General features: G+C 49.3%; 1 protein-coding gene and 1 long non-coding RNA gene across 5 annotated transcripts in view; one reads left to right on the forward strand and one right to left on the reverse strand.

The window, feature by feature from the left end:
* LOC148672537 (phosphatidylinositol 4,5-bisphosphate 3-kinase catalytic subunit alpha isoform-like) overlaps window positions 1–8,036 on the reverse strand; it is a 33,987-nt gene extending 25,951 nt beyond the window's left edge. For 2 of the 4 annotated variants that reach the window (XM_088628363.1, XM_088628360.1), the window contains exon 1: window positions 586–819. The gene's annotated coding sequence lies outside the window, so the exon portion shown is untranslated. Of the gene's footprint in view, window positions 1–585; window positions 820–7,525 lie in introns of those variants that run through there. The other 2 variants (XM_088628361.1, XM_088628362.1) reach the window with 2 other exon arrangements.
* LOC148672538 (uncharacterized) lies at window positions 3,364–11,869 on the forward strand. Its single transcript, XR_015935822.1, has 5 exons — window positions 3,364–4,094; window positions 6,833–6,888; window positions 7,049–7,221; window positions 8,031–9,886; window positions 10,749–11,869. It is a non-coding gene; the product is annotated as an uncharacterized LOC148672538 (long non-coding RNA).
* Window positions 11,870–11,954: the final 85 nt, after the last annotated feature.

Here is an 11,954-nt window from a genome sequence, read left to right on the forward strand (position 1 = left end):
CGCCGCGCTGTCCGAGTCCGCGGTCTGCTCGCCGCTCTGCCCCCGGGCGCATCTCTGCTCCACCCCCGGCTCTCTCGCTCCGTCTCCCGGCTGCTCGTGCTCGGCCGTGCTTGTGCTCCTGCTACCTTCAATAAAACCCGCTACTCCCGGGCAAACTGCCCGACCCGACCACCGCAGCACGCTTGTAGACTTCCTTACACCGGGCGTTACGAGCACATATTGTCCGGCGCTGCTAAAAGCGACCCCGGGTCCCCCATATAACTTACAGATGCCTAGATCATGTCATATCGTTTCATCAATAATTCCCTGTACAGGACCACGACAGATCACGACAGTACTGTATTTCTATTGTGCGCACCCTCTTTGACCGACAATGACCAAGGGGTCGGAGCTGTCGGTCAGAGGTCCGTCACGCCGCGTCTCGGAAGTGGCAACGCGTGCCTGAGGTACGGGGCTGGAGCGTGAGAGCCCACTCCCACTCTGCCACCCCCAGTGGGCTCGCCGCGCACACCCACACGCCCGGCAGCCGGGGCTGAGGCGCTGCCCCTGCCCCTGCCCGCCTCCCGTCGCTCCCACATACTGTACCAGTGCGGGCTCCTGCTAGCTGGGAAAAACGGCGTCACCGCATCGCCGCCCCGGCCGGGCTTCCTCTCGCCGGCAGCGGCCTGGCTGTGCGGGGCAGCTCCCTGCCCGGCGCGCTTTCCCGAGATCGCCACCCCAGCCCCCCGCGTACCGTACACGCAGTACTGTGGGTTTGAACGTGCCACGGCGCGGGCCTGGCTCCTTTCTGATTTCCACCCCGAAATAAAAAAACAGCGTTTTTTAGCTGTCGGGGGGGAAAGGAGGGGGTGGAAGAGGGGGGTGGTGGGGGGTATGATTGGATTTATGTATAACCGGCATAATTCATGTTTTAAAGGGGACGCGCGTCGGCTGCCGAGGCTGTTTAGGATCGGGAGGTTTGACACAGGGCGTATGCCTTTAAGAAGTGCTTTTTGTGTTCGTTTTAAAGCTGCGGTCCTCGGCGGGTTGTTGAGCTCTAGCGCCGCAGGACCGGAGCCTGAAGCCGTGCCGGCGACACCGTGAGTGAGCGCGTTGCGGCGTGCCGCGGTCAAGCCCGAGTAATTCATGGTTAACCAGTGGCCCTGAGAAAACCACAGTGTGCGGTACAGTGTGTTTTACATTGTGTGTGTGGCAGTACAGTTTGTGTGTCAGTGAGCAGTAGAGTGTGTGTCAGTGTACAGTGTGTCAGTGTACAGTACATAGTGTGTGTCAGAGTACAGTGTGTGTGTCAGTGAGCAGTAGAGTGTGTGTCAGTGTACAGTGTGTGTGTCAGTGTAGTGTGTGTGTCAGCGTACAGTACAGTGTGTGTGTCAGTGTACAGTGTGTCAGTGTACAGTACAGTCTGTGTGTCAGAGTACAGTGTGTGTCAGTGTAGTGTGTGTCAGCATGCAGTACACTGTGTGTGTGGGCGTGCAGTACACTGTGTGTGAGCGTGCGGTACAGTGTGTGTGTCAGTGTGCAGTACACTGTGTGTCAGCGTGCAGTACAGTGTGTGTGTCAGCGTGCGGTACAGTCTGTGTGTCACCGTGCAGTACAGTGTGTGTCAGCGTGCAGTACACTGTGTGTGTCAGCGTACAGTACAGTGTGTGTCAGCGTGCAGTACAGTGTGTGTCAGCGTACAGTACACTGTGTTTGTCAGCGTGCAGTACAGTGTGTGTCAGTGTACAGTACAGTGTGTGTGTCAGCGTGCAGTACAGTGTGTGTCAGTGTACAGTACAGTGTGTGTGTCAGCGTGCAGTACAGTGTGTGTGTCAGCGTGCAGTACAGTGTGTGTCAGTGTACACTACAGTGTGTGTGTCAGCGTGCAGTACAGTGTGTGTGTCAGCGTGCAGTACAGTGTGTGTCAGTGTACAGTACAGTGTGTCAGTGTCGTCTGGTGCCAGGTCATTCCCATCTGCAGCATCCTGTTTTTCTCTCCAAGCTGTTATGTTTCCCACAGAATGCGAGTGTGTTACTCCAGAGGGTGAACTTGTAATAAACGAGCTCCGAGGAAAACAAGCAGCTTAACAGCCCAGTCCCACACATTCTAGCAGAGTGTGTTCATCTAGAGCTCATTTCTCCAGTGTGGGCTATAATTCTTTTAGTAGGCTGAGGATATTCGGGAGGCTCCAGGTCTGGAGTACTTCTACAGGATATTCACCCAGCTGCTGGTTGGGAGAAGTTATGAAGGATATTCACCCAGCTGCTGGTTGGGAGAAGTTATGAAGGATATTCACCCAGCTGCTGGTTGGGAGAAGTTATGAAGGATATTCACCCAGCTGCTGGTTGGGAGAAGTTATGAAGGATATTCACCCAGCTGCTAGTTGGGAGTATTTATCAAGGATATTTACCCTGCTGCTGTGTTTAAAACCCCCCTCTGTACAAGAATGTAACCCCCAGATCCCTAGGTTTTACTCCTGAAACGGCAGGAACCTGATGAAACACCCTCTAGTCCAAGGGCTTGTGACAGATACATCACATGGCTTTTCATATGTGACATCTGAGGTCTGTCCTGTAACAGGGATGTCCAGGGTCAACATCATCCCCAGCCAAGGGTACATATAAAGAAAAGGACATTGTTTTAGCTTATTCACCTTTGTTATTCTGAATCGCTCATGCATTTTGTTCTTGTAGTTTGGTGTTATTTATTTCTTGTGTATTACCTTTTGCTGTTGTTGATTCTTGTTGGTGTGTTTGTCTCCCGACTTTTCCTGCCCTGTGTTAGGGTTACAGACTCTATTTGTCTCTTGACTCTTCCTGACCTGTGTTGGGGTTACAGGCCCTGTGTTTGTCTCCTGACTCTTCTGAACATGTCGGGGTTACAGACTCTGTGTTTGTCTCTTGACTCTTTCTGCACTGTGTTGGGTTGCAGAACCTGTGCTCATGGTGTAGCTGCCAGTCTTTTTTTGGACCTGGCTGTACATAAACCTAACCTTGCCTGTGCGCAGGACCATTGTTTGGCTGTTCTGAAAGGTCTGATCCAAAGCTGTAGTGAGTGCTCTGCACAGCTACAGCCTAGGGCTAATTTCTGATGTCTGTTTTCACTTTCTTTCGGGAATTATTTTTCTGCACTGGACCTCTTTAGTAAACGGACACTTGTTCTTTACCTCATTGTGGCTTCCTGTGCAGAAGTCTGTCACCTCTTGAGCTACAGGATGGCTCTGTAGCCACAGGTATATTTTTCACTACAGCCTGTACCTCACCCATTCAAGCACAGAGAGCAGTCAAGACGAATCTCTGACTTGACTGAATGAATCAATTCACCGATTGTACCGATTTGTCAGTGATCCCTGAGATACAGGTGGGATCCCTGAGATACATTCTCCTCCTGTGACCCTGTATTGGATCATGCAGTTAGAAAATGGATGGATGGAAAATTCTCCTTGCTAACAGGAACGTGCCCGGCCCTCCCGCAATGCGACCATTCTCTGTTTGCCTTCCTGCGGGCGCGTATGTAACCATTTTTCAGGGATGTGAGGAAGCGCAGGCTGGGGGAAGCTCTCTGGCAGTTATTCAGGATTTCCATCGCCACGACTGAAGTAAAGGAAGCCGGCCCCACGCTTCCCCATGCTCGGAAAACCAGTATTTACCAGGACACACACAGCATGAACTGCACTTGGGGAGGGATAACAAGGACAAGTCCATCTCACACAGCTCTTCCTAACCCCCCGCGTTAGCAAATGAGCTCTGTATGTCCCACACAAACCCCTCTTTTCACAATGGTCCCCATCTTGCTGTTGCCCCTGGGGTCACGGACTCTGGACGGGGTTGGAGCCCTCATCCTGAGGCCAGGAGGCTGCCCTCTACCCCAGGCGCGATCAGCCAAACCTACAGCATCTCACCAGGCATTGCAAACGCTCACAGAGCATTGGATTCTTGAATGCTGTGGTCGCTATTGAACAGGTTAATGCCATCCCTAAAGATCAGCGCTATAATCAGACCCCAGTGGGTTTATTTCAGTGCAAAAATGAAATAAAATTCCTTTATTTCAGGGCAGCTCCACTCAGGGCCCCCTGTTCCAGACTTTTGAGAAAACCCTGTTAATTCTTAAACAGGTAAGCCAGAGTGTCTATATAGTAATTAAGGATCCAGTTGCTGTAAAACTCTGGAGTAGATAGGGCAGGACAGGCTGCGAATGGAGCTGTCCTGCCTTCACTGACAGTGGCGCGGCCCTCCCTTGTGCACACAGATAAATGATTATCTGTGTCTGAAAACCAGGATCGCCCACGTCTCAGCTCCTAACAGAATACGTTATCATCAGATTCCCAGGCAGTGTTTTCATCTGGTCCCGTGACTGTTTCTGCCACGATCCTTGCAAAGTTCGGATTATCAGAAAGAGCAGAAATCCCAGAGTCAGGGTTTTGAGAGAACTGGCCCCAGCCAATGTCCTATATCTGTACTGGGAGGCTGCAGGAGCCTTCAGACCTCCTCTTTAATTGTGCCTTAATTGTCCTTTGTTTCCCAGCCCGTCTGCTGTCACAGCCTCTCAGTTGCTGGGCAGATGTTACAAATCTGCTGCTGTCGGGAGCCAGGCAGACAGAGTATAGATCCCCACCCCCACCCCCAGTGTGCATACAGCCCTAACGAGAGATTAACTGCCCCTCTCCCTCTCATTCCCTGTCTCTCGGGGGGCACAGCACTAACAAGAGATTAACTGCCCCTCTCCCCATCATTCCCTGTCTCTCGGGGAGCACGGCACTAACGAGAGATTAACTGCCCCTCTCCCCATCATTCCCTGTCTCTCAGGGGGTACAGCACTAATGAGAGATTAACTGCCCCTCTCTCCCACTCATTCCCTGTCTCCCAGGGGGTACAGCACTAATGAGACATTAACTGCCCCTCTCTCTGTGTGTAAGAGGACAACCACTGCTCCCTGTGTGGGAAGGGCACACATGAAGGACTGCTCTTCTCTGTCACGCCGCTGTGCCCTCCTTCTCTCCTCCCATCCCCCTTTCTCTCCTCCTATCCCTCCTTCTCTCCTCCCTTCCTTCCTTCTCTTCTCATCCCTTTTTTCCTCCCATCCCTCCTTCTCTCCTCCCATCCCCCTTTCTCTCCTGCCATCCCTCCTTCTCTCCTCTCTTCCCCCTTTTTCCCTTCCCATCACTCCTTCTCTCCTCTCATCCCTCCCTCTGCCATTCCTGTCTCTCCCATCCCCCCATCTCCTCTCATCCCTCCTTCTCTTCTCCTATCCCTCCTTCCTTGTCCCATCCCTTCTTCTTTCCTCTCATCCCTCCCCCTGCCATTCCTGTCTCTTTTATCCCTCCTTCTCTCCTCTCATCTCCCCCCACTTTATCCCAGTGGTTGTGGCACAGCAGGGATTTAGCTGGATCTCTCAGGATCAGTAGATGACGTTATTGTTCTTTTACAGTGAGAAAACAAATAAGTAAAGGGGGATGAGCCGTGCTGTCTGTGTGCATCAATAGCCTTTCTAAGTGTTAGGGAATTGTGCCTGTGCTCCAGAAATGTATTAATCAGCCCCTTGGGTATTAGTAACAGGCTGAGATTAGTAATAAGAAAGTTGCTATGAAATGCATTGTAATTTCATATTGTTTGGAAGTGTTCACAGTGAAACATTTCAAACATCATTAGTTAATTGAGGTGAAGTTTACTGTACTGTAGCTTAAAGAGGTGAAAGTTTAAACGGGGGTGATGTTGTTAATAGAGTGACACAGCGATCTCTTTTAGAAGCACTTGTGACAGTGTTTCACAGTAATATCTAGATACATAAACTTGTCAAGTTTGCAGATGATGAAACAGATGATTAGATTAAATAGAAGGATTAGCAAACACAGTAGAAGCTAAAAAGGAAATTTTCAAAGGCTTAGACCAAATTCTAGACTGGGCAAACACCTCTCAGGTGACATTTCACCTGGCTGGGAGCAGAGTGTTACATGTAAGAAGCAAAAAAAATACACAATCAAGATGGGAAACGCTGAGCTTCCCCAAAAGTTGTGTCAAAAAAATCTCGATGTCAATTCTGACAAATCACTTCAGTTTTCTACACAATATGGGGGAAGCAAGAAAAAAGCATTAATCTGTGTAGTTAGAAGTGCAGAACTTTAACTAAGGGGTGTTATGCTAAAACTGCACTAGACCATGTGACAGAAAAGGCAACATTACTCTGGTATCTGTCCAGAGAAGACTTCCTGGGTCTAACACTGACAGCCCCGAGGGACTCGATCTCTCAAACCTGGATCAGAGAAGACTTCCCGGGTCCTGCCCACTGACACTGACAGCCTGTAAAGTGTTTTGAGTGGAGTGTCCACAAAGGTGCTATATAAGTGGGAAGATGATGATGATGATGATGATGATGATGATGATTATTATTATTAAACTAAAAGGAAGTTATTTTAAAACTGAGAACAGCAGGCATTTCTTCTTTACACAAAGAGTTGTAGGGGTTTGCAACAACCTAGCCAACCATGTGATTGGAGCTGATATCCTGTTATTTTGAAAGAAATAGTTGGATGAGGTCATCAGATCATCTGAGTACTATAAAGTGGGCAAGATGGGAAAAGTCATTTCCTTTCATGTGTAACCCCACTCCTGCACTCCTGTGTTTATATTGTACTCGCAAGTGAGTGACACACGGAGTGAGTACAACATTACTAATTCAAACAGAAATGCAATCGCTGAACCGTTTATCCCCAGGGGGTACAAAACAGGATAATACACAAAAGTCTGTTCAGACAGTTCTACCCTCCTCAGCATTGTGAAACAGCAAGAGCTAAATAATATAAATTTCTATAATTCCTCGTATCCATACATTTTCTTACCACTTTATCCATTTCAGGGTTGTGGGGGAGCTGGAGCCTATACCAGAAAGCAACGAGCGCAAAGCTATCACAGGTAACACAGAAACAAATACACCCACACTCAAAGCAGGGCCAGTATCTCCAGAAGCCAGTATGTCTACCAGTATCAGTTCTTCAGACACCTGAAGAAGGCTCCATGGCCTCTCTCTTCTTTTTTTCAGCATGGAATAAACCTATTACTTGTTCCTTTGCAGCCTACGCATGCTGACGCAGCTACCCATCTGAACTACTGTCTACCAGTATGTCTTTGGACTGTGGGAGAAAACTAGAGCACCTGGAGGAAATGGGGAGAACATGCAAACTCCGCACAGACAGCACCCTAGGTCTGGAGCAGAACCCAGGGCCCCAGGGCTACAAAGCTGCTATGGTAACAACTCTGCCACTGTGCCACCCTATTTCATAGCGTCTGTCCATCTATTTCTCCTGTATGGCTCTGTATCTGTCTGCAGAGACCAGGCACAGAACAGGCGGTGGGAGCTCTCCGCAGACTCTTCTATTCTGTATCAAGTATCATGCCCATCCATGTCTGCAGCACCGGCCTTCTTAATGTTTCCTAGTGTTCACTCTCCCTTTCTCCGCACTCGTCTCTCTCAGCCTGGCTCACAGTCGCTCACAATATCTGCCATCGACTCGCCTGTCTGACTCTCTCGCTCCCCAGCCCTCGGACCCACCTGTCGATCTCTGGCGGCTGGAGGCTTGGTGCAGGCAGCGGGGGCGCGTTCCGCAGACCCCCCCGCACGGGCAGAGATTGGGAACGGTGCCGGGGGGGGGGGCGATGAAACAGGCGTGTCTGGGCAGCGGGACCTTCAGGCCTGGGGAGACGCCATCCTCACGCTCTCTTCCTCTGTCACGCCAATGCCAGCCTGCGTTACCCCTCGGTCTGGAGACTGCAGGCCCTGCCCTCCCTAGCGTATCGTTTCCTTGCCTGGAGGTCACAGCACCTCTGTGTTACAGTGTTGTCAGTGCAGTATCCAGTACCGTTCTGCTCTCCTGTATAGCAGCTTGAACACCTCCTCCGCTGCTTGGGGCTTTCTCCCTGTAGTCTGGACTAAGTCTCTGCCAATATTCCGCTACAGCAGTAGTCCTCATCAGTAAAATCTTTCTCAAACGCTCAGTTCCAGTTATCGGAGTTCTCGCTCTCTGTGTCTGATGTCATCTTTCTTAAAATCATACCAGATGTGCAGATGTTCTTCCGGAGGTGTTAGAGATGCTCTTACCGAAGGAAGCCCCAGTGCTGGTGTGTCGGCAGGCGCTGTGCAGCTTTGTGACTCTGGCGTGAAGACGGCAGGGGTAAGTGCTGGCTCATGAGGAAGGTGGGCCTCTCGGCACTGGTGCCATGCTGGGGCGAGTGTTAAACGATCTGTCCCTACACAGAGGCAGGCGCTGGGCTGGGCCAGGCTATTGTTCAGCCTTTCCTGTTTTCTCCCTGCTGTCCACCCCCTCTCTCCCAAGCGCAGCCTTGACCTGCTCTCACTCTCAGGCCCTGGCTTCCTCTCTCCCGCTCCTCCTCCCTCTCCCTGCATCTCCTCTCCCTCTCTTCCTCACTGCTCCTCTTTCCTCCCTTTCCCTGCATCTCTTCTCCCTCCCTTCCTCACTGCTCCTCTCTCCTCCCTCTCCCTGCATCTTCTCTCCCTCTCTTCCTCACTGCTCCACTCTCCTCCCTCTCCCTTCCTCAGTGCTCCTATCTCCTCCGTCTCTCTCCCTTCCTCACTGCTCCTCTCTCCTCCCTCTCCCTCCCTTCCTCACTGCTCCTCTCTCCTCCCTCTCCCTGCATCTCCTCTCCCTCCCTTCCTCACTGCTCCTCTCTCCTCCCTCTCCCTGCATCTCCTCTCCCTCCCTTCCTCACTGCTCCTCTCTCCTCCCTCTCCCTCCCTTCCTCACTGCTCCTCTCTCCTCCCTCTCCCTGCATCTCCTCTCCCTCTCTTCCTCACTGCTCCTCTCTCCTCTCTTTCCCTCCCTTCCTCACTGCTCCTCTCTCCTCCCTCTCGCTGTATCTCCTCTCCCTCCCTTCCTCACTGCTCCTCTCTCCTCCCTCACATCTCCAACCCTTCTCACTGCTCCTCTATCTCTCTCTGCGTCCTCCTCTCTCACGACTCTTCTCCTAGTCTTCCTCACTGCTCCTCTCTCCTCCCTCTCTGTTGCTCTGCACCATCATCTCTCACAACTCTTCTCCCTTAGTCTTCTTCTTCTCCCTTAGTCTTCCTCACTGCTCCTCTCTGTGTCCTCGTCCCTCACGACTCTTCTCCCTTAGTCTTCCTCACTGCTCCTCTCTCTTCGTCCTCATCTCTCATGAATCTTCTCCCTCAGTCTTCCTCACTGCTCCTCTCTCTTGCTCTGCACCATCTCTCATGACTCTTCTCTCAGTCTTTTTCTTCTCCCTTAGTCTTCCTCACTGCTCCTCTCTCCTCTCTCTCTCACTCTGCATCCTCATCTCTCACAACTCTTCTCCCTCAGTCTTCCTCTTCTCCCCCACTTTCTTCAGCTTTAAGGCTCAGTAACTGCACTCTCCAAAGCCAGTATCCAGAGGTTTTCATTCCACACATTTTCATAAATATTTCTAAAATGCCTAATACTAGGCTTCTAAAACCAACTGAAAATTAAAATACAAACTCAAATCTTTAGTGCAATACCAATTACCAATACCTCATTTATTTATTTGAATATATTGGATGCACCCTCAAAATCTGGCATCCAATATATTCAAATAAACGGGCTTTCAAATCACATTTTTCATAAATATCTCTAAAATGCTGTATTCTAGGCTTCTAAAACCAATTTGAATTTGAATTTTCAAACATGGACTTAAATAAGAAAACAGTGGCTTTACTTGTTTATATTCCAAACATGGTAATTATTTACCCTCCACTCTGTGATCAGGATAATTAGCGTGATTATCTTTCATGCTGTTTTAATTGTTATTTTCTATCATTCCGAGTGTCTTGTTTGTCAGGGCAGGGGTCGGCAGAGCCGTGACAGGAGCCCCCAAATGCTGGGATGACGAGAACCAGGATTTCAGGAATGTCCTCATTCAGGTGTGAGAGCTGAAATCTTACCCACTGCGCAGCAGCAGCAGGATAGTGACAGTGGAACAGAGCAAAACCAATACAGGCTCAGTTACAGCTTGTTCAGGTCTGGCCCTAGTTACTAGTTCAGTCAGGAATAAGGGTGCAGATTCTTAATTAGCACTTGAGGAGAGAGCATGCAGATCTGTGCTCAGGGTGGTGGAAATGTACTTAAGATAAGGTATTTTTGAAACCAGGAAGCAGATTAATTAAAGGCACTAATTAGCACTGCTGATTAAGCACCCAGGTGGAACAATAACCAGCAGTCACAGGCCTCCAGGATACAGACACTGGTTTCATGGATCCACTCTCTGCTCCAGCCCTTCCTAGACTGCAACCTTGAGTTTCAAAACTAAACTGGAACACGACAACTGGCTGCAGTTTCTCCAGGCTTTGCAGGGCGGGAGAAGGTTTGAAATGAGGGTAGGTCCTGTACAGAAAGGTGGAAGTGATCATGGTAGAGACCTTCCTGCAGGTAAACTGTTGATAGAGGGTCTGACCCCTAGGACCCAAGACCAAGTTAGCATTAGTTACCACCCTCCAATGCTAAAAGTGGGAATCTAAAGTAACCCCTAAACTAGAATCCTTTCTCTCTGTTCCAAAACTCTCACTTATTGTTTTAAAATAACCTGTACTGTCAACACCAACAAAAACAAAAAACAAAGACTAAGCAGGAAGCTGGCGATAGCTGTTTTCCTATCAACACAAACTCTGAGGGACAAAACCATTCACCAGACCACGAGGCCATTGTTTTCTGTGGTTAGTGTTTTGTTTTTCTGTCCTGTATTTTAAGCCATTTTTAATTTGGGGTGACACTGTTGTTGTTCAACAGAAAGGCTTCTGCCGGGGCAGCGCTGAGAAACCCACGAGCTGCTGGAATGTGTTGCTGAACAAGGGCACGCTGTAGAGCAGAGAAGTGATGTGTACCAGTGATCACAGGTCACCTGCTGCCCTCTATTGATGAATTGCCGTTGCTTTGATGGGGTTTGTGTCACACCTTCATTCGGCAAATCTTTGTCGGTCTTACCATGTGATTTCACTCAGATAGGTGCTGTAGCAGAATCAGCGTCATGAACAAATGTCCTTTTCATGAGTGGCTGTAAGCCAACACCACCTCTCTCCTCCCTCTCTCTCTGGAATGGTTTCACAGATGGACAACAAGAATAACACCTGATCTACAAGGACTCGGGGGTTTGTGGCATGCCAGAAACACTAGGCCCTTTTAATTGATTTTTGACTGCAACCTGTACAGTCTCACCCCCTCCAGGTGGCGCTGCTGTGTCTGAACGCTCCTCATGACGGATGGTACCTACACCTCTGCCTCTTCCACCTTCACAGTCTACCTCACTCTATTGTATTCATCACTGTCCTTCCGTCAGCTGTCACTCTACAATTCCACTGCATCATGACTGCTTGTTGATGCAACTGCTTCAATCTCCTGTATTGTTTTTCAAATTCCTTGTATTTTGGTATAGGGGCATAATTACTGGATCCTGACATTTTGATTTCCGTTCTAGATTATATGATTTTTAGTCTCTCTGGGGACCCTTGTCCTAGGCCTGCTTGTGCCTTTCTGATACAGTTGTAAGCTATTTGCCTGCACAGAACTGAGTCCTGAGGTGCACTCACATACAAGGATGAGGCTGCCAGCCTCTGCAGTCTTCACAGTAAGAACCACTTGTCTAAACATGAACAGGTTACAATATGTATTGATAATCTTACAACACTGTGAACACGTGGTACACTGAACTGGTATAAACAGTCTGCTATTAACACTGTGAACACATGTGGTACACTGAACTGGTATTAACAGTCTGCTATTAACACTGTGAACACATGTGGTACACTGAACTGGTATTAACAGTCTGCTATTAACACTGTGAACACATGTGGTACAGTGAACTGGTATTAACTGTGTCCTATTAATACTGTGAACACATGTGGTACACTGAACTAGTATTAACAGTCTGCTGTGAACACTTGAATGCATGAGGTACACTGAACTGGTATTAACAGTCTGCTATTAACACTGTGAACA

The sequence above is a fragment of the Lepisosteus platostomus genome, chromosome 4 (genome assembly GCF_059453375.1).
Source record: "Lepisosteus platostomus isolate fLepPlt1 chromosome 4, fLepPlt1.hap1, whole genome shotgun sequence".
In the NCBI taxonomy this organism is placed as follows: domain Eukaryota; kingdom Metazoa; phylum Chordata; class Actinopteri; order Semionotiformes; family Lepisosteidae; genus Lepisosteus; species Lepisosteus platostomus.